The sequence below is a fragment of the Filicampus tigris genome, chromosome 5 (assembly GCF_054856515.1).
Source record: "Filicampus tigris isolate MCC_2025a chromosome 5, RoL_Ftig_1.0, whole genome shotgun sequence".
Taxonomy (NCBI): Eukaryota; Metazoa; Chordata; class Actinopteri; order Syngnathiformes; family Syngnathidae; genus Filicampus; species Filicampus tigris.
In genome coordinates this window covers 22,096,666-22,116,385 of record NC_141221.1, presented here as the reverse complement: position 1 = coordinate 22,116,385, position 19,720 = coordinate 22,096,666, and the positions used below count along the sequence as shown (strand labels likewise).

The following is a 19,720-nucleotide window of genomic DNA, read 5'->3' as shown; positions in this document are numbered from 1 at the left end:
AAGGTGTGAGCACCCCAGAGTCAGTAATGGAAATTTGTAATTGCAATAGAACCATTGAAGACATCATGTGAATGAGCTATATTCTAGACATAAACAAGTCAATGGCTCCGGTAGATTCAAATTATATTGGGAGGATACGACAAAGGAGGAGGAAGTCTTGAACAGAAGCTTCTCCTGGGTGTTCCCTCTTCTGTTTTATATTCACCAGCCCAAAAGCTTCACCCAAACAATTCACAAATGAGGCTTGTGTGGAGGAAAGTGTGCTCGTTCCCTTCAATAGGACGTCTCATTATAATCCTTTTGATCAAAGTGCTGACAGTCAAATTTGCAAGACACTTCTCAGGAAATGTGAGTCCCAAGTGTGAGTTGATCCAAACAAAGAACTTTTAATTAATGTTAAGATAACAGGGGGCAGAGAATGTGATGTTACAGTTCCCCTTCACTTTCATACCATCAGTCATGCGCGACTGCATCTGGAATTCATAAAACAAAATTGTTTTCCACACCTTTGTGGTGTCCTCCCATGTGCACAGTGCACTTAGAGCAGTACGCTGCATGGCCCAAGCCTGTCAAATTCCCCACTCTAATGTGCAGTCTGCTTCGTGCTGCTTCATGCATTTGTGTGAGCGCTCCAAGGTGAGGTGAGTTCACGTAACATATGACAGGCCCCAGGATGCCACAAGGACTGCTGTGACCTCCTTAATCGTAATACAGTAACAGCGTCAAAATGACACATTAAAACATTTACATCTGAGCGAGACTTACTTTCACAGCAAATACTGTACTGTACTCAATGAGTTTTGCTCCACATTGCAATGTTGTACTATATTGTACTTATTGACCACTGCAAGCCATTTCAGTGCTGTCGGTAAATGGTCGGCTTATCCGCTTTAAATAGCTACACTCTGTGAGGTGTCAACTCGCCCCTGTATCTTCATTCCTCAATTTGTCCAGACAATATCAACAGCTCTGACAACACTATGCTTGGTCAAATAAATAAATGCATATTCCTTAAAGGTGACGTCAAGCCAAACATATTTTTTCCAAGAATATGTTCTATGCAGGCCCACTAGTTGAAAAACAGCATTCTGATTTATATTGTGCTTGTGAAATATGAATCTATCCCTTTTTAGCCATCTCAGGGGCCAGCCATTTTGTCTCTTCTGTTGACTGAAAATGACATCACAACTCCTCAGGGCTCAGGTAACGACCAATCACAGCTCAGCTTCAGAAAACAGGTCAGCCGTGATTGTCGTTACCTGAGCAACTGTGATGTCATTTTCAGTCAACAGAAGTGACGAATGGCCGCCCCCTGAGATGGCTAAAAATGGGAGGATTTTGCTGCTTAACTCATATTTCATATTAATCATACTGCCTTGTTTTAACTAGTGGGCTTGCATAGAACATATTGAAAAAAAATATGTTTGGGTTGACTTACCCTTTAAATAGCAAAGAAAATGAATATAAATACTGTAGAGCGTACAGTATAATGAGCTATACAACAACAATCTGTTGCAAAGCTGTTTACTGTTCTTGAATGACTGTTCCCCCAGTGCACAAAGCAAGGCCCATGAAGGCATCGTTGAAGAAGTTCGACATTGACCCCATCAAATACCGGCAATTTATTCCTTCTGCCTGTGTGCCATGCCATATGATATGCTTCCATATGTGGAGCACAGAGAAAAAAACATCTCAGCCATATAACATATAGTTTTGACTTTGCTCCAGTTTGGGGTTTAGCCTGTACTTTATGGAATATGGTCTGCTGATAATTTGCTCGCATGCATCCCCTCATGTTTTGGGCCATCTGGATCCATGGCGATGCCATGGCAGCCCTCCCAGCACCATTTCCCCTTCAGGGATGAAAATCTTCACCAGCTGAATGCAGAGACATTGGATAGATTCATCCAGTTAATGGCTGTTTGTGCCACCAGCCACTTTGGCAGGTCACCATTTTCCTCTTCAAAAAATCTACTTTGTGGGTGATGGGTAATGTAGCAGCAGCTTATTTGCTTTGATTGCGGGTCCCATGTCAAAGAGAGCCTTGCCAGGTTGCTATTGTGGGCGGAAAGTAATACTACAAGTATATAACAGTGTCTATTGCTCAGAATTGTACGTGCAACAAAAATGCATAATTTGTTAATCATTGGCTCAATTTCAACCTTCATCAACACTCAATCAGTTATTCTATGATGACTTGAAATAATTAGGTAACCCGTTGTTTTTGTGACAGATAATTCTTCATTGTCACATCCATGTTAGGCTTCTCATCCCAGTCTCTTGTTTTTGAGCTCTTTTATTTCCATTGCATTGTGGAAGACAAATTCCCTGTACAACGGGGCTCTACAAAATCTTTAAAAAGAAAATGGCAGGTAGGCAGTGGCTCTCACGAATACTCAGTCACATCCCGTTTGCGCACCGCAAGCACCACAGGACTTTTTGACAATAGCCGTGTCAACACTGGTGTTCCATGTGCATGAACATAATGCGCTTCTTCCTCCCTTCCTGTCAGCTGTGCTCTGCACCTGCCCTGAGCTTCGGTCCTTGCAGTGCCTTAACTGAAACAATGTTGACAGCAAGAAATGCGTTTGAGTAGGCTGTAAACTAGTCACATTGTTTTTGTAAAGTGTGACCCAGCATAATGTGCTTAGTAAGACTGGGCGATATGTCTGAAAAATGGTCACAATCTAAGTATTTCATATGACTCAATATTGATCATTATTTATTTTGTTTTAAAGCTATTTAAACAAATATATACTGTTTTTGTGTTGTTTGTATTTGTATTTATTTATTGATTAGACAGGGCTGAAAATATAAGATCGAACATAATACAACACTGTTATGTAGTGTTATGTGCAGTTTATCCTCCACCAGTGCATTGTAAATGCTTATTTGCTTTAGGTGCTACCCCAAAGCAGTACTGTTGATACACATACAGTATATTAGCCTTCATTCAATGTTCATAAAATGGAAGTGAACTAATACTCTCTTGCAGTGCATACATTGTCGTCGACCAACCGTCTTAAGACTACTTTTATCTTTTTAGTGGACTCATTATTTCCACAGTTCATTCATATTTTACTTGCTTGATTTTAACTTGAGTGCGATGCCAAGGGTCGATATGGCTGGTGCTAGCATGTCAAAGACAGGGAAGTCCTTTACTTGTACACCATGTCTCCATCCGGAGGTTTTTAACCCTAGAACACTAACGTTATGATTAGTAACACCATCGCTAATGGCCGCCGGGTACATTTAACCTGATATAATATCCTGGATAAAATAGTTTTCATCAATTCATGTAAAAGTACAACACTGTATGCCAAATTGGAAGTTGTATTCTTTAATTTCCCAATACAAAATGTCCCATTAAAAAAATGTGTGGGTGAAAATAACCCGACAGTGTCCTAGGGTTAATCGGGTTATTATGCATAATATAATTTTATTGTAAGAGCTGTACTGTTTCGACTGGTCATTTATTTGAATGACATTACACCGCTCGCTCGCCAGGCCCGCACGCATGCTCCATTGGGTTAGCTGCTGCTTCTTCGTTGGTTTAAGTCAAGTCAAGTCAAATTTATTTATATAGTCTTTAATCACAAGAAAGTCTCAAAGGGCTTCACATGCCCATAGCTGACAACATATTAAGGACATCCATTTAGCGGCTTCTTCTTTACTGGTTTAACTTTTTTGTGTTTGGAGGAGGATGCTCACTGCCTACATCACTCACCTTCAAGTGATCGGGTTTGTTTCCTATTCTTTTTTCTATTTAAGTTTTATCGAAGGCATTTTCTATTGATATTGATCACGATACATATTGATATTGAATATAGGTCCAGCCCTAATAATGGCTATCATAAACTTTACCATGTGCTAGTCTGTGTGTTGTTTATTAATGCGTGCCTGTTTGGTGAGTATTTTTCCAGATGCATATTGTTCTTCTCTTACAGGAGCTTAGTCTGGGGTTGTTGTTTTTTTCCTTCCCTTATGTTTTTTCTTTTAATCTGTCACGGCTCAAGGCTCTGTACAAGGGGACTTGGTGGACTCCCGTTGTGTATCCCTCCGTTGGTCATCCTTTTTCTATGTCTCTTGGACGAGTTGTGTCTGTTCCATTTCATTGCACCCTGTATTACAATGGCAATAAAACTATTCTGATTCTACAGTAAAATGATAGCAATCTGAAAAAACTATACCACTGGTAGAGGAACAAAATCAATGGAAGCAACCCTCCAATAATGAAAATGAATGTATACAAAGAGCAGAATGTATACAAAGAGTACTTGGGGCATTGCAACAGATGAGCAAATATTTTATTACTGCAATTATTTAACTCGTCATACACCAGCTACCTACTATCATACAGTCACCAGGCAACGTCATCCTAAATCTACGTAACACCTACCTACAAAAAGACTCACACAATATGGTCTGTTGTTTTTATACCCTAAAGAGTGTTACTCTATCTTCAATTGTGTACCACACCAGCAGATGCACAGTACAATCAATCAGTCAAAATTGTAAAAGAATGGAGGTCAGCTACATATGTGGAGTTCGACGAATGTTCAATCTTACTCTTTTTGGGGCTTCTTTCTTTCCTCTAGTTTTTAGATAACATTGAAAGCGATCCAGAGATTCAGCAGTTGTAATAGCTTGTTGAAGATCTCACGGGGTTAGGGCTAAAGCTAAAATTCCCTAGTGTAAGAACCAGAGACTGGGGGATTGTAGCAGTTTTCAAATGGAATGAGAAAAAAGAAGGTCACAAATGCTGCAAGGGGCAAAGTCAAACTAATGTGCAACTAGAAAATGAGTTTACACTAAAGGGAAACAATAAATGGAAGCGGAAGCAGTGGAAGAGAGGGGCCAACCAATTCAAGTATTTCAGATTCTGCTTCACCGACTTGAAGGTCATCATGTTCTCTCTAAACCTTGCTCACCATAGACAGAAACAGTCGTTACTGTCAGGTTATCGTGGCGGTGGACCCAAATGCAGGAGGCAAAATCAGAGTGCAATGTCAAGTATTTGATTAAAGAAAAAAACAAAAAGGCTAGCAAGGTAGTCTGACAACAAAAATATTGAAGTCCAAAAAACAACAATGACCAAAACAAACTAAATAAACTCTAGGACTATGACTGGACTTGACTTTGACAACTGAAAGTCCAACCAAGTCGAACCAACCAAGGACTGAAAAGAAGCGGGGAACTAAATACAGACAAGTTGATGATACAACGAGGAACACCTGGACAAGACAGAGGGTAGGAGGAAGCTGGTTGGCTAACACAAGGGACCGGGATGACAAGCACAGGTGGACTAACTTAACGAGAGGCAGACAAAGGAACACAAGGAAAAACACAAAACTAAAGTCAAACACCAAACTCAAAAGACAGCCCATGACAGTTACAAACTTGGAAGTGCAGACGAGAACAACGTGCTACAGCATGTGGCACATAGAATCTATTGTGTTCATCTCAAGATGTACAATAACATACAAACTAGCCCAGACAGTCAGTTCATCATCCTCACCCCCTCCCAGATCCATACACGGTCCCTCTGCCACCCAGAGGTTTTCCTGTGGCCCCATGCTGCGACTCAGCCGAGGGACAAATTACTCCGAAGCAATCAAAGAAAATCTGCTTTTGCTTTGAAAACCTCCTGCTGAGATGTTTTGATACTTTGACTGAAGATATATTCATTACTTGGAAAGGGGAGAAGAAATTTCAAACTGCAGTTAGGTTCAGACATATGAGGACAAATGACAGAATGTTTATTATTTTACCTTTATACTGTAGACCACCTTAGTGGATTAAATTAAAAAATGAAAATGTGATTGATTATTATAACTTAAAGAGGCTTCACAAAAAAAGTTGAATCATTCAGAATCACCAGTGAGTCCAGTCCGTTCAATTAATAGACCCAATGAGTAGTTGTGATTTGCAGCTGGTCCCATCAGGGCTCATCACAGCAAGCCACTCACATGATTTGTATGGCACAGTCTTCGCACCGGATGTCGTTCCTCACACAAACCACCCGTTTGGGACACTAGCACGGCTTTGCATCATGAGATGTTCCCATTCTTCGCCATACTTTTCTATTATCATCATTGCGCAAAAATATATTGGGGATATTTTCTAAATCCAATCTGTAATCACATGGATAGGCTCGACCGATGTTTTCAGATGTTATGGAGTGTGTCATTAAACCAGCATTACTAATAAGATCAGAAAAATACATTAATAAACGTTTTTTTGTTAATTTTATCCACAGTCTTGATTTGGTAGCACCTAATATTTTTACTCGCTCTTGCGTTTTGTTAATTCTCCCGCCTAATAATGGCGTCCTTCATTTGCATTTTGATCTTCTTGTACTTTGTATTAGTATCGCAAGTCATATACAGTAGTTCCAAAATACTAACACAATGCCTGATATAAATTCCACAAAGTTGCTCAATTTTTCTTAAAGTAACAAGTGATGGGAATGTACAACACATGGCCAATTAACCACTTGGGATCAATTGTCAAAATACTGTGAGCCCTGGAAAATGGAGGTACTCTGTATAGAATGGGTGTACTTCAAAAATTATATGCCATATTTGTGTGAAACATTTGAAATTAAAGCTAAAGTCAATCATTTAATTGGATCTTGTTATAATGTATTTTAAATCCTTTATTGTGGTGTATTAAGGGAAAATCATAACATTTTGTCCTTGTCGCAACACCTCTCGATAGGATTTGGGTAACTTTTCCCAAGGGGCCATATAAGACACTGGAAAGGTTGTCAATGGCCACGCTAACATACTAATCAATAGTGCTCCATATGGATTTCAATGTATTTATTAAAAAAAACAATAAAATATATTGTTTGATGCTACTTGCCTATATGGGGTAGATGTTATAATTAGGAAATGAAATGTTAAAATAAGCACTCATTAAAATCCCACTATTTAACCAACAATCACAAAAAAACATGTCTACAGTGTGCATTGTTTTTGTTCTGTATTTTAAAATGATGCTGACATTATGAGCACAAACCACAGACTCAGTATCCACAAATCCTTACCAGGGAAAATTCCTCTCTTATCTCCACCATGCAGGACATGGTAATGTTGCTAACATGAGGAGCACTTGTTTGGCACTGTCGCTAATCACTTTTTGGGAAAAAGAAAAAGAAAAAAACATCAGTTTTCAAAATGTCTTTGCTCTTGCTCGCTTGTACTGCTGACACACTTGCACATTAAAACACAAGTGCCACTTTCAAAGTAAAACCTGTAAATTTGTTTTAACGTTATTTTTAATTTTTTATTTTTTACTTCATAAAGACTACAAGGGACAATCAAACCCTGTGGATGGGTCACATGTCGTGTGCTCTAGAACATAAAGCTATCCATTTTCTGAAACGCTTATTCTGTTTAGAGTTGTGGTGAGCTGGAGCCTAACTCGGACGACTTCGGGTGCAAGGCAAACTACAGCCCGAACTGGTCGGACTCCTAAGTCAATTAGCGCTCACTCACAGAATTTTGCCGGTCCATCATTCATCTTCCATCAGCGGCCCGGGTACCCGTCAATCATTCGTCAGTCCGTCATTTTCCGTGACGAACAAATTGTAATCGTCAGTTTGTCAGTCTGTCAGTCGGTACCTCAGTTAAATCTGTCGGTTAGTCCGTCAGAAGTCCGTTAGCGTGCATTGGCATTGGCAGCCGATAAACTAGACCTCCCCTTGTAGATGATGACGTCGGCCGTGCATATTACGTGGGCAGTTGGAGACTGCTTTGCACTCCCGCTCGTCCAAATGTGCCCCCCACAAAAAAAGTGACGGTAAATTATTCTTAAAATGACCGTGTTATAATTCCTTCAATTTATCGATTTCTAGAACTCAGTGGGAATGTACCATGCTGGTGTCATATTTATGATTGAAATACTATGATGTCCACCATACATGTTCACGGAGCGCCAAATTTGTCTGCCTGCGCCTTGATCAAATACACCAAAATCTGGTTACACCTCTTGAGTTGCACAATAGGCCTCCTTTTAGCTAGCGGAAATATATGCTACTTATTGTCACAAAATTGCAAGATGCGCTGGGGGGTGCGGCAGGAATTCCCAGTGAGGCACAGCGTGTCTACCAAACTCACAAACACACTGAACTAGATCATTGCCTTGGCACAATTTTTACGCTAAGCGCCGGCACCCCCAGAGAGTGGCAGCACAGCCCCAAACACGCTAGACTAGACTCGCGCTGGCACGAAAATGCAGTTCTTACGCCGAGAAAGTCTACCAAAATAGGGCCCCAAGACAAGATAGCTACCAATTGGAGAGGCGGTACTTAGGCAGATATTATGAGGATTTGCCTTTAGACCAAGGCTGACAATTTATTAGATTGAGCATGTGTACATTATTATAGTAAGTGTATGTGTGCGTCCATACACACTTTTGCATGTGGTAGAAATTCTATTTGTTGAACTATACATTCAATGCAGTATAGTTCACGCAATGTGGATAACATGAGGTATAGGAGTTATTATAATTATGCTCTGTGGGAGGATACAGCTAAAATGCAAGCTCTATTGTGAGCAGTTTATAGTGTCAGTCTAAATTACCATGACCTCTCTTAACCAGCATGCACACTGCTTTTTGACAATACTGCCCTCTTGACTGCAACTCTTGAAGATCGACGGTAGACAGGATGATGGAGAAGGGCAAGAAGAGGAAGGACAGGGAGAGGAATTATTCAACGGCATTAAGCACAGTAAGCTCCTCATTACCATAACTTCATAACATTGCTGCTTCTCTTTGAATAATATATTCTGATTGAGCCTTCCTGTGAATCATTGCACATTCTCTAATACCTCAGACTTTCTATTTGTTATGGGTTGATGAGCCCTAGTGTTGTGTGGGAGAGAGGCGGGAAATAAAAAAATAATTCATCCCCTCCCACACATATAGTACACACACACCCAATACTTTGTGATCTTGCCATTGTGATCTTCAACGGAAACGACCTTGTTTCATATCTCTGAGGATGACCAGTCAAACCAATTAACATTCCAGGTCAGTATTTCTCCAGCTGGAGAAAAGGAGAGAAAACTCCCTTCCTTCCTGCCTCTCATGCAAACACAAATGATGCACAGTCAAATCATTTGAGAAATAAGAAGTTGGTAGCAAGACTTTTTTGAGGCACAACTGAGCATTACAGGGTCTCCAAAAACATAATTGTACATATGATGTACATTAACAGCTCTTAGCATCGTTTCTTTCTGTTCTTTCCTTTAAAAGATGTTTGAAGATGAGGAAGGAAGAAATTTACTCACTCGGGTTGCTAATTATTAATGAAGGTGACGTACAAATAACATTGTGAAATATAAATACATTAAATTAATATAGAACACCATTGATTAGTGTGTTAGCGTCGCCCTTCTTACACGGCCCCCTTTGGAAAATTAGTTCCCCACTCCTGGTCTAAAAATGTAATCAAATGGTAGTTTTCAAGCTCTAATTTTAAAATGATTCCTACAGATATGGCATATAATTTTGCTGTTTCAGCTATTTCATGCATGTACATCCATTTTCCAGCACAAAAGTATTTGGGCAATTGCTCAAAAGTGTTTAATAGGTGGCGTGGTACATTGCTGGTACTTTAAGATAAAGAAGACAAAGGCTGTAAGTGGATTTTACAGCAGGTATTGCAGTGGCATTTTGCAACTGTTTGACCTGAGATACCAATATGAAGTTCAAGAAGACCTAAATGCAAGTGAAGGAGGCCATCATTAGGCTGAAGAAACACACAACGCAATTCAACTGAAAAGTTCAGCTGCATTCCGCTGCCTCACTCGCGTTGATCTTATCATGCTTCCAGCCAAGTATTTGGTCTAACTGACCAAAATCCAAGCTAATATCATTTTGTGTACCTGGCAAGCTCTTTTCCATTTTGGTGAATAATCCCTCCCGCCTCTTCTGGTGATCTGCACTTTTATCTCCCGGCACCGATAGAAAAGTGGCCAAACGGGTCCAAGGTGCTAAATGCAAATCACAAAAGATGCAGAATCTATGGGTAGTACCCTGGTGAAGGACAACTTCTGTCCTATGGACCTCAGCAGCACAATTTAACAGCCCGAAACATCACCATTAAGATAAATTACCATCCCTCTCAAAGACATCAGAAATCAAACCTGAACATTAAATTCCTCCTGAAGGGAGAATTTTCCGGACGGTCGTTCAATTTAATTGTTTACCGTATTTTCATTGAACTGCAACGTAAATTGTCTTCACAGCTGTAATGTTCAGTACAATTATGTTATCACAAGAACTGATTAGAAAATCATTGCAACTATAATGTTTGATGCAGAGTGATTTCCTGTAATTTTTAAAAAAAATATATATAATGAAACTATATATAAACGAGCTCTTTTCCAAAATACTATAAATCCAAGTTGATTATTTGGAGAACAAAGACCAGATACAAAATATTTCCATTTCAAAACCTGGTTGTGTGACTTAATGTGCTGTTATGTTGACTAGACTACAATGCTGCCTGAACATTGACTGGTCTAGACTAACAGATATGACAGCCTGCCGAAAAAAAAGACAATAATTGCTCTAATCGCGGTTAGGAATAAAACTGCAGTTTGCAGCACATTTTAAAAATGAATGGATTGCTGCTTGGCACAAAACACTGGCACGGCAAAGTCTAGTGAATATGCTTTCATTTGGACCACATCTTCAGGGCTGAAGACAAGAGTCAGCCATCAAGTCTGCTCTAGCCTCACTTAAAAACAATTGAATCACCAGGGGACCCCGACCAATTGGATTTTACAAGGACATGCTAGGATTCAGGAAGACCCAAAATCCAAATAAGGAGCCACTCGTCGTCACCTGAAAACCTCTCCAGGCAACGGATGTGGATTTGAACGGCCTTAAAACACCTGACCCCCTCCCCTTTTTCTTAGGGAGATAAAAAGGCCTGGCCTTTGTCCCTCACGCTCTCTCAACTTGACGCTCTCTCAAAAGAATCTCTTCAAGAATTGGCTCTTCAAAAAAATCTCACCCTCTCCAAAACACAAGATCCTCCTTTCAAAAGAAACTTCCCAAACTCCCTTTTTCACTTCTCAACTTTTGGATCATTTGGCCGCATTTTTGATGGCGCGTCCACGCGCCCGAAAATCAACCACGGTTGACCTGAAAAGCTAAATTGAACCACTCCGAACCTCATCACCACACATGTGGCAGACGCACCGGATTCCGGCCCTTGGGCAGCAACCGCTGAAGCAACACGCCGGCTCTGTCCCGTTCGGACTGAGAACCCAACAAAGCTTGGTCCTGCTCCCAGCAGTCTCTCTCTCCCCTTCTTTTTCCCTCCATTTGTATTTTTTGGTTGTTCTTCCATCTGCAAATGAGTGAATTTCCTTCCCCTCTTCGCTCATCACGTGAGCTTCAGCAAATGTAAGTGACTACTGTGTGACTCGCCGAGGCCTTTCACAGTGGGTGCATACAAATTGATAGTGGACGCTAGCAAACTTTGTGCATTTCATAAAGTCCGCCGACTTGAATATTGTCGTCCTTACGCTCACCTAGACTTCCCCTTCTTCCTTTCCTACCTGTTAATTTCAATATTTGTTTTCTTATTTTGTTTCTTCATTTATTTAGACTTGCTATATCGTAGTGTTTTCTTGTATGTTAGAATAGTTAATAAACATTGTCCAAATACAGAAGTCAAGCGTGAATTGTGTGTGTTTGGGTCTAGGTATTAACCTCTATTTTATTCCAAGAGCTCACAACTCATTTTATTGTAGCACCGTCACATTTTATGACTGATTTAATGAGGTTTTTTTTTCAAATTCCCCCTCTAAATAACATAAAACTTTGGCGTGGTGCCCCTAGAGGCACGCAGGAGTAATGCAGGCATTGCTCCCGGCCGCTACAAACTATTGACACTCTTACGATTGACCCCCATTTTCGCTACAAAAGTATAGACTCAATAAACAATCGAGTGGCATGTCAAAATCATCCATCCATCTGTTTTCTATCCCGCTGATCCTGTTCAGGGTCATTGGGAGCCGGAGCTCTATCCCAGCCAATTCCGAGCAAAAGGTGGACTAGGCCGTGAACTGGTCGCTGGTCAGCCACAGGGAACATTTGGAAACACACAACCATTGAAAGTTAAAATCACTGAGTGAGAAGTGAACTCATGCTACACTTGCAATAAAGGCAGACGTATGTACCACAACACAATCAGCAGCTCGGATCAAATTCAAATCAAATTTGGAGTTTACTGTGTCAAGAGCTGCCGTTCATTATTGTGTATACAACATTCCCAAATTAAACTTATTTAAAAACACTGCAAGTTTAAATATGTATTTTAGGGACAGTGGCTACAGTGCCCAACAGTGTAATTATCCTGCATTTCTCTTCAAGTATTTGTCACATCTGTCTCTCAAGAATTATTTTGTAGAAGAATGTATTTTGGGTTACTTTATTTTTTCCCTGCCCTACAAAGCCCTACAAATTCATCATTTGTCCCACTGTGGTTGAAAACACAACAGAGCTCCAGCCGGCTGGGAGGCAAACACATGACGACGGTTTCCTCAAGTTCTATCATTGCAGCATGAACAAAACAATCCTATTTTCACAAACCGCTGCATACTCCCAATTTGTCTCCTTGGGAACACAAAGGAAGGCAGTTTTTCACTCTTGAATTTTGTGTACATATAACAACATACAGTATAACTACTATTAAAAATACCCTAAAAATGAAGTATCGGGTCCCTGAAAAACTTCTAGTTGTAGCATAGAATGCATACAAGTATCTATCTAAAGTGGTTTGTATCGTTACTTGGTGGGACTTGTTAACTTTACTTCCTACCCACTGAAGATGGAAACAGATGACTTAAGGTCCAACTGAGAGTCTGATGTCATGACTTCTACCACGCAACATTGCGTCAACATTCCCAACCAAGGCAACTGTTGTGTGTATGGTAATGTGTGTGCGTGTGTGTGTGTGCGCACGTGTGTGTGTGTTGGGGGGCTGACACAGGTTTGCAGCTTCCATCAGCAAGGCGTGAAGGACGGCCATTCTTGCTCGCCACAGAGGAGATGCCTAGATTAGTCACGCTGGCTGCTCCCTGTCTACGGCAACACTCAACTGCCTACCAAAGGCATCTCCCAAATTCCCAATGCAGTCGAAACAACACTGTCAACCTACATTGAAAACGCCATATACTGTAAAACTTATAGTTACTGCATGATGCACACATCCTTCTTTACTGAGGATATACTGTGTAGAAAATGGTGTAGTACAATCAACAACTCTTCTGTAATGCGGAGAAATATGGAGAACACACACTGACACGATACAACAAGTTAAGGGGCATTTTGGAGTAAAACTGGCACACGCCGTATACGAAAGTTCTGCACCACTATATCACAATGTTATAAGTTCAATATATACATTTCAAATGCAGGACAGTCCAGAAGATGGTGGAACAGTAGGCGGGTTACACCCTGAACTGGTTGCCAGCCAATTGCAGGGCACACAAAAGACGAATAACCACTCACACCTAGGGACAATTTAGAGTGGTCAATTAAAGCAGCACTGGGCAAGAAATCGACCTTAATGATTTTTTTTCACAACTCTTTCGATGAAACATTAACTTACAAGCAGTTAAACGGGACTTAGTCGTCGTGCCCTTGGTCTGTATCCTTTTTACTGGCACTAATCAACTTTGAGGAAGGTGGGATCAACCCTGGCACACAAAAAAAAATACAAATGTCCTGAATTGCTTTACGGCATACTCACTTCCTCCTGTCGCTATAAGGACGGAAGTCGATTTGAATGTCTACGCGCTATTACTGGTGTCATGGCAGAAGTCCCAATACAAACAAAGAAACAAAAGTATTGTATGAACGAAATTAGATTGATTACCTTATTGCTATTCGTCTTTCACACAGCCACTGGTAATATAAATGTATTTCAGTCCAACTTGCAGGCCAGGGAGAGCTCAGGATTTCACGACACTATGCGCTGGCACGCATGTGAAATGTGGTTGACTTTTGTCAAAACACTACCGTTTTTGTCCACATGGCGCCGCCATAATCAACAAAAACTGACATGACACAGTGTTGCTTTAACCTGCCATGCATGTTTTTTTGGAATGTGGACGGAAACTGGAGTACTGGAGAAAACCCACACAGGCACGGGGAGAACATGCAAATCTCAGAAAGGAAAGCCGGAGCTCGGATTTGAACCCACAACCTCTGTACTGTGAGGCGGATGTGCACTCAGACCTATATTCGCAACTTAGATGAAAGGGTAATAATTTATTTCCAACAGTCTTTTGTCTTCATTTCACAGTGTGTTTCTTGGCCGCACGCCTTCCAGTCGTTTGATGTTTTGCCATGCACATGTTTCGTCCAACACAATCTCGAGCGCAGGCGACAACAACACACACACACACCATTGAAATCACTGATTCTTCTTTTAGCCAATCAGATTGTAGATTCACCTGCGGAAACCAGCATCCAGCATGCCCTGTGGCGAGTGAATTTCTCCGTCCTCTCATTGGCTCAGTTACATTTAGCTTCTGATTGGTTGAGTTCTGTGTGAAGCGAAGCTTGATTTACGATGGAGGACGATATCAGACCTTGATTAAAAAATGAACTTTCATGAGTAGTTTGAACATTTTCTGGAAAGGCTTTTGCCACGATTTTGAAGTGCCTATGGGAATCGGGCCTTCTTTTCTGGGGGCCTGGCTTACACTCCTGTTCTAGTTCATTCCAAAAGTGTTGGATTGGACTGAAGTGAGGGTGCTGAGCCTCACTGCATAAAATCAATCCATCCGCATCCATTTTCTATATCACTTGTCCTGTTGAAGGTTGCAAGCAGCTGGAACCTACCTTAGTTGAGTTTGGCCAAAAGGCAAACACCCAGGAGTGATTGCCAGTCAACCACAGGGTGCATTATACATAGAAACGGACAACCACTCATAGTCACAGTCACATTTATTTATATTCATGTCATCAATCTTTTTGTTAAAGGGGAAGTCAACCCAAACATATTTTTTTCAAGAATATGTGCTATGCAGGCCCACGAGTTGAAACAAGGCATTGTGATTAATATTGCGTTTTTCTGCTACAGGATAATAGTTCAATGTCAAATGTCCTCAATAAAGCAATGAAGTATGATAAAAATGTGAATGTCTCAAGTGTCATAATTGCTTTTTAATGACTTGAAGGAAAAATAAAAATCAATCTGTGCGCTTATTCATTATTTATTGTCTTTCCTGTTAAATGTTTACTTTAAGATCTTAATGTTGACTTATTCATGTGAATGTTTTTTTTTTCAGTGTGGCCCTAACGCTCCTTTGTGCACCAACCAATTACACCACAAAAACATCTTTTCCAAAAACGGGGTTCCACAACACCATCTTGTTTTAGTCCTCATTCCCAATTTTTCCAATCTTTTTCCGACACTGCTGACTCCACACGAAACATCTAAACTTTCAGGTGAATGCTTACCACCATGACATGCAAAACGACTAGAACACAGAAATTACACATTAGTTTCACAAGTACATATCTAAATGCATGTCAGTCAGCAGCAAACAGCAACAACCAGCTCTAAATCGTCCAACCACCAGGTACTGCAAAACGATATTGACTCAGTCATGAATACAATTGTCCAAGTTTCCTTTAAGCCCCTGCAAATACTTGGGGTTTGGTGGTCTGGTTAACCACATCATTACTAAATTACCGTAGACGAGATGAACTCGAAGCCTAAATCATTACAAACTAACTCCTTTGAAGGAAAGCAAATTAGACTAAACTGGAGGTGAATGTATGAAAGAAAATGTATTTGACCAACCTTTCGCAACCAATTCAAGGTGCTGCATCTGTTCAAATGTGGCTGCTCTCCTTGGTGTGAATGCACGTAGCAAAGTCCTATAATGAATATGCTGTCATTGCCCCAGCACATTCTGACATCCAATGAGTCCAAATAAGCAATATTGGAGGGAGTCAAAGACAAAAAAGCAATTGAGAAGTGATATGATGCCCTAACTCTCATCCAGAGTAAAACGAGTGGATGAAGAGGGAAAATTGGGTTCATCTGTAAAAAATATAGTTTTGTCTTTTTTCGCGACGGAACAGCCCCAACAAACCATATCTGGGAACCATCCTTGATGAACTACTTAAATTTACAAATAATACTGAAGAGCTCTTGAAAAAAATGTCATCAAAGGCAGTAGCTTTTAAGGAAATGAAGGACGTTTGATGTCAGTAAAAACATCATGAGAGGATGTTCTCATGCATGTATGTTCTAAAACCACTGGCCAGCCAGGAAGAGATCTTACTGACCAGCAGTAACGTGAGAAGATTGTTATCGAGGCCCTGCTCATATTCTGTTCCCGGTTTATGAGTGGCTGCCCTTGAGGTGCCGGCTGTGGTAGGACTCAAAAAACGAAATCCACATTTGATTCATTAGAGATTTTTGCTAAACTATGACCCCTCCCTTCTTCAGCCCATTGTCATCCCGGTATTTTAAACATGAGTTACGTTTGGAGTTTATATGTAATTTTGCCCATTATGGATTATGTATTTGTGACTGTAACTCTGATACTCTCAATGCCTCTTAATTAATTGCCCTTTGGGGATAAATAAAGTAATTGATTGATTGATTGATTGATTGATTGATTGATTGATTGATTGATTGATTGATTGATTGATTGATTGATTGATTGATTGGTTGATTGATTGATTGATTGATTGATGGGTTAGGTGCCAAATTAAAAGCCACATCTGTATTCTAACAGTCAATTCAGAGTAGCTCACCTTTACAAGTTTTCTTGATAATACTCCATCCATCCATTATCCATACCACTTACCCTCACAAGGGTCGCGGGCGTGTTGGAGCCTATCCCAGCTGTCTTCAGGCAGTGGGCGGGGGAAACCCCGAATTCGATGCCAGCCAGGCCACACAGAGACAAACAAACATCCGCACTCACAACCATGCAATTTAGAGTGTCCAATCAACTTACCATGCTTTTTTTTGGCACGTGGGAGGAAATCGGAGTACCCGGAGAAAACCCACGCAGACACGGAGACAACATGCAAACTCACAAAGGGAGGCCAGGGCTGCAATCGAACCAACAACCTCTGCACTGTGAGGCGGGCGTGCTAACCAGTCATCCACCGTGCCGCATTAATAATACTGATAGTAATCTCCTTAATTAATAATGATAAGATGATATGCCACAATACAATAAGTACTGTATGGGTCATATATATATAGTCAAACATTTTCTGCCATGTTAATCAGAAATCTGGGCCGCCACTATGGGAATTCTGATTGGAAGAAGCGTGCGTGTGTGTGTGTGTGTGTGTGTGCGTGGGTGTGTGTGTGTAAGCTAAACTTCCTGCTGCACACACAACAGCTTTCTATTTTCTGCCGCGGCGGAGACATTTAGTTTTTGAGGCGTTTAAAGTCAACCGTAACCTTTACATTATTCTGAGTTCTAATTAAGAGTTTAAAAAAAACTATTACAATGAGCTATGCACAGAGCCATCCATCCATCCATTATCCTTTGTGTGTAACTTGAAATGTTTGTAAGAAGGGAAGTTCGGAACCTCGAGTTTCCACTGTATGTGAAAATAGGTAGGCATTCAACTATTAAAGTATTGCAGGTTGCAGAACTATTGCACAACATAAACATTACAGTGAGCAGGATTACAAAAACAAAATTATTGCATAGTGTGTTTCACAGATTTTGCTGCAATTTGTTCAAGATTTTGATAGATTGTGGGTAGAAGCTGTTTTTTTTTTTGTTTTTTTTACTCTTGTTGCTCTGCGCCACTGATGGAAGAGCTTTGAAAAGAAGTGTGCTTTTTGTGGATGTGTGCTGTCTCAGATAATGTTCTGTACCGCCTTTGCTGCAAAGTTGTCATCTTGGTATGTGGTATAGTGGTGTGAAGGCAACTCCACAGAAGCCTTGTGTACTTTTAATGGCACGCTGGAGAGCCTTCCTGTCTTGTGCGCTAAATTTCCCGTACTGCGGTGGAGTTGGTCTGGATGATCTCCACTTATTGTAGGTACTACAACTTTAAAACAGTGAAGATTTAGCAACAAGTAGTTATATCATATTTTCAGATTGCCCTTTGTATAAACTGGCGCAAAATATCAACAAACATGTCAAGAAGCAAGTTGTGAGCTACTGAAAAATGTTCACGATGAGAGTGTTACGTTTTCTCGGTAAAAAACATGACATGTTTGTGACGTCATGGTTTTCCCTGAGGATCTTTATTACTAATGATATTGGAATTATTATGACACAGCAGAAAAGTAGGAAATATGTGTCAAGTATGCCTATGAGATCTCAAATAAGAGCCAAGCTTGGGTGGGTCATATTAGTCCAAGCAAGGCCTGCACACACATTGACTGTCAACCATAATTGGCTCCTTGCCAGTAGATTAATATGCATTCCCATACCATTAAAATGGCTCCGTGAAGCTCAAGAGAGTTAATTAAACTGCAGACATTTTGGAAGGGCAACGATTTAAGGTTCAAATGACCTTGATTAGGGAGGAGAGCTTTTGGATGGATAGCGCCTCTCTTCAGTGCACTTCACCTTGCTGATAACCATTTATCACTCAGTGATGGTTGCAAGATGGACCTGTTGCATAGTATTTAAAGAAAAAAAAAAAGTCCTCTAGCTTCTGTTCGGCAATGATAATACAATACTTAAATAAAATAATGACATTGTTGGCAGAACACAAACTGCGCAAAGGGAGATCATTCATTTTGTTATATTGAACGTGTAAAATGTTTGGAGTGTCCAATTAACCTAACTTGCATGTTTATGACCTGTGGGAGGAAGATCAATCTCCCAAGGAGGGAGTTATCCACTACAAGGACGACAGGTGTCTGATGCGCTCAATGATTCCTGCTAGAATTATGGGGCATTCAAGGAGATTTTGAAAGTGTGGTTTTGACCTCTATCAAAGCCAATTTGCTGTCAATCAATCTACCGTTGGCCACTTATTCTCACCTTGATGAAACATAAAAGGAAGGACTGCATGATTGCAGGCAATGTAGCAGCTCAAGACAGCGAAAAAAAACAAAAAACTTGTTGTTTTATCCCTGTAGTCCTGCCTTTTATCGAGATAGTAGACTAGGAACCACCTGAAGAAGAATCATAGCTTGGGGGTTGGAGATATCCAGAGACAGTGTCAGAGTCTGGTTCTCCTCACAATAATATGTTGCAAGATTGATCATCTCCCCCTCATGCCAAACCTTAAAGTGATTATCTTCTCCAAGGCCTAGCCTCTTCATTGAGCTGCACAGACGCATATCCAGTGATGTAGTACCCCCCATGAAGAACCAGCAAAGAAGTTCATTCCCAGAAGACCACAAAGGAAACAAGACATGACCTGAAGTTGGAATCCGCTTAATCAACTGCCAACCTATTTAAGTACACTTCTGCCTTCGCTGCCACAAACAAGATTATTCTCCAAGCAAAAAGAAACAACATCCTTTAGCAACTCTTGTGTTGTTGTAAAATAACCACAGAGTCCTCTTGTCCAAGGCACCAAAGAGGAGACAGACCATTAGTCAAGCTACCACAAATTAGTTGAACTTCAGCTCCTAGCACCCGGGTTACCAAACTGGTTGTCAAGTGGTAACTAGACAATATTTTTAAAGGACAAATACTTTAAGAAAAGCAAGGGCGTTTAGGGATTCTAAGCA

At 40.6% G+C, this 19,720-nt stretch overlaps 1 protein-coding gene across 8 annotated transcripts in view; it reads right to left on the bottom strand.

Annotated features, from left to right (window-relative positions):
- arvcfb (ARVCF delta catenin family member b) overlaps window positions 1-19,720 on the bottom strand; it is a 240,610-nt gene that overhangs the window by 173,732 nt on the left and 47,158 nt on the right. Inside the window, exon 1 of one of the 8 annotated variants that reach the window (XM_086030445.1) lies at window positions 9,897-9,911. The exons of the other annotated variants lie outside the window; for them this stretch is intronic. The gene's annotated coding sequence lies outside the window, so the exon portion shown is untranslated. Of the gene's footprint in view, window positions 1-9,896; window positions 9,912-19,720 lie in introns of those variants that run through there. 8 annotated transcript variants of the gene reach the window in all.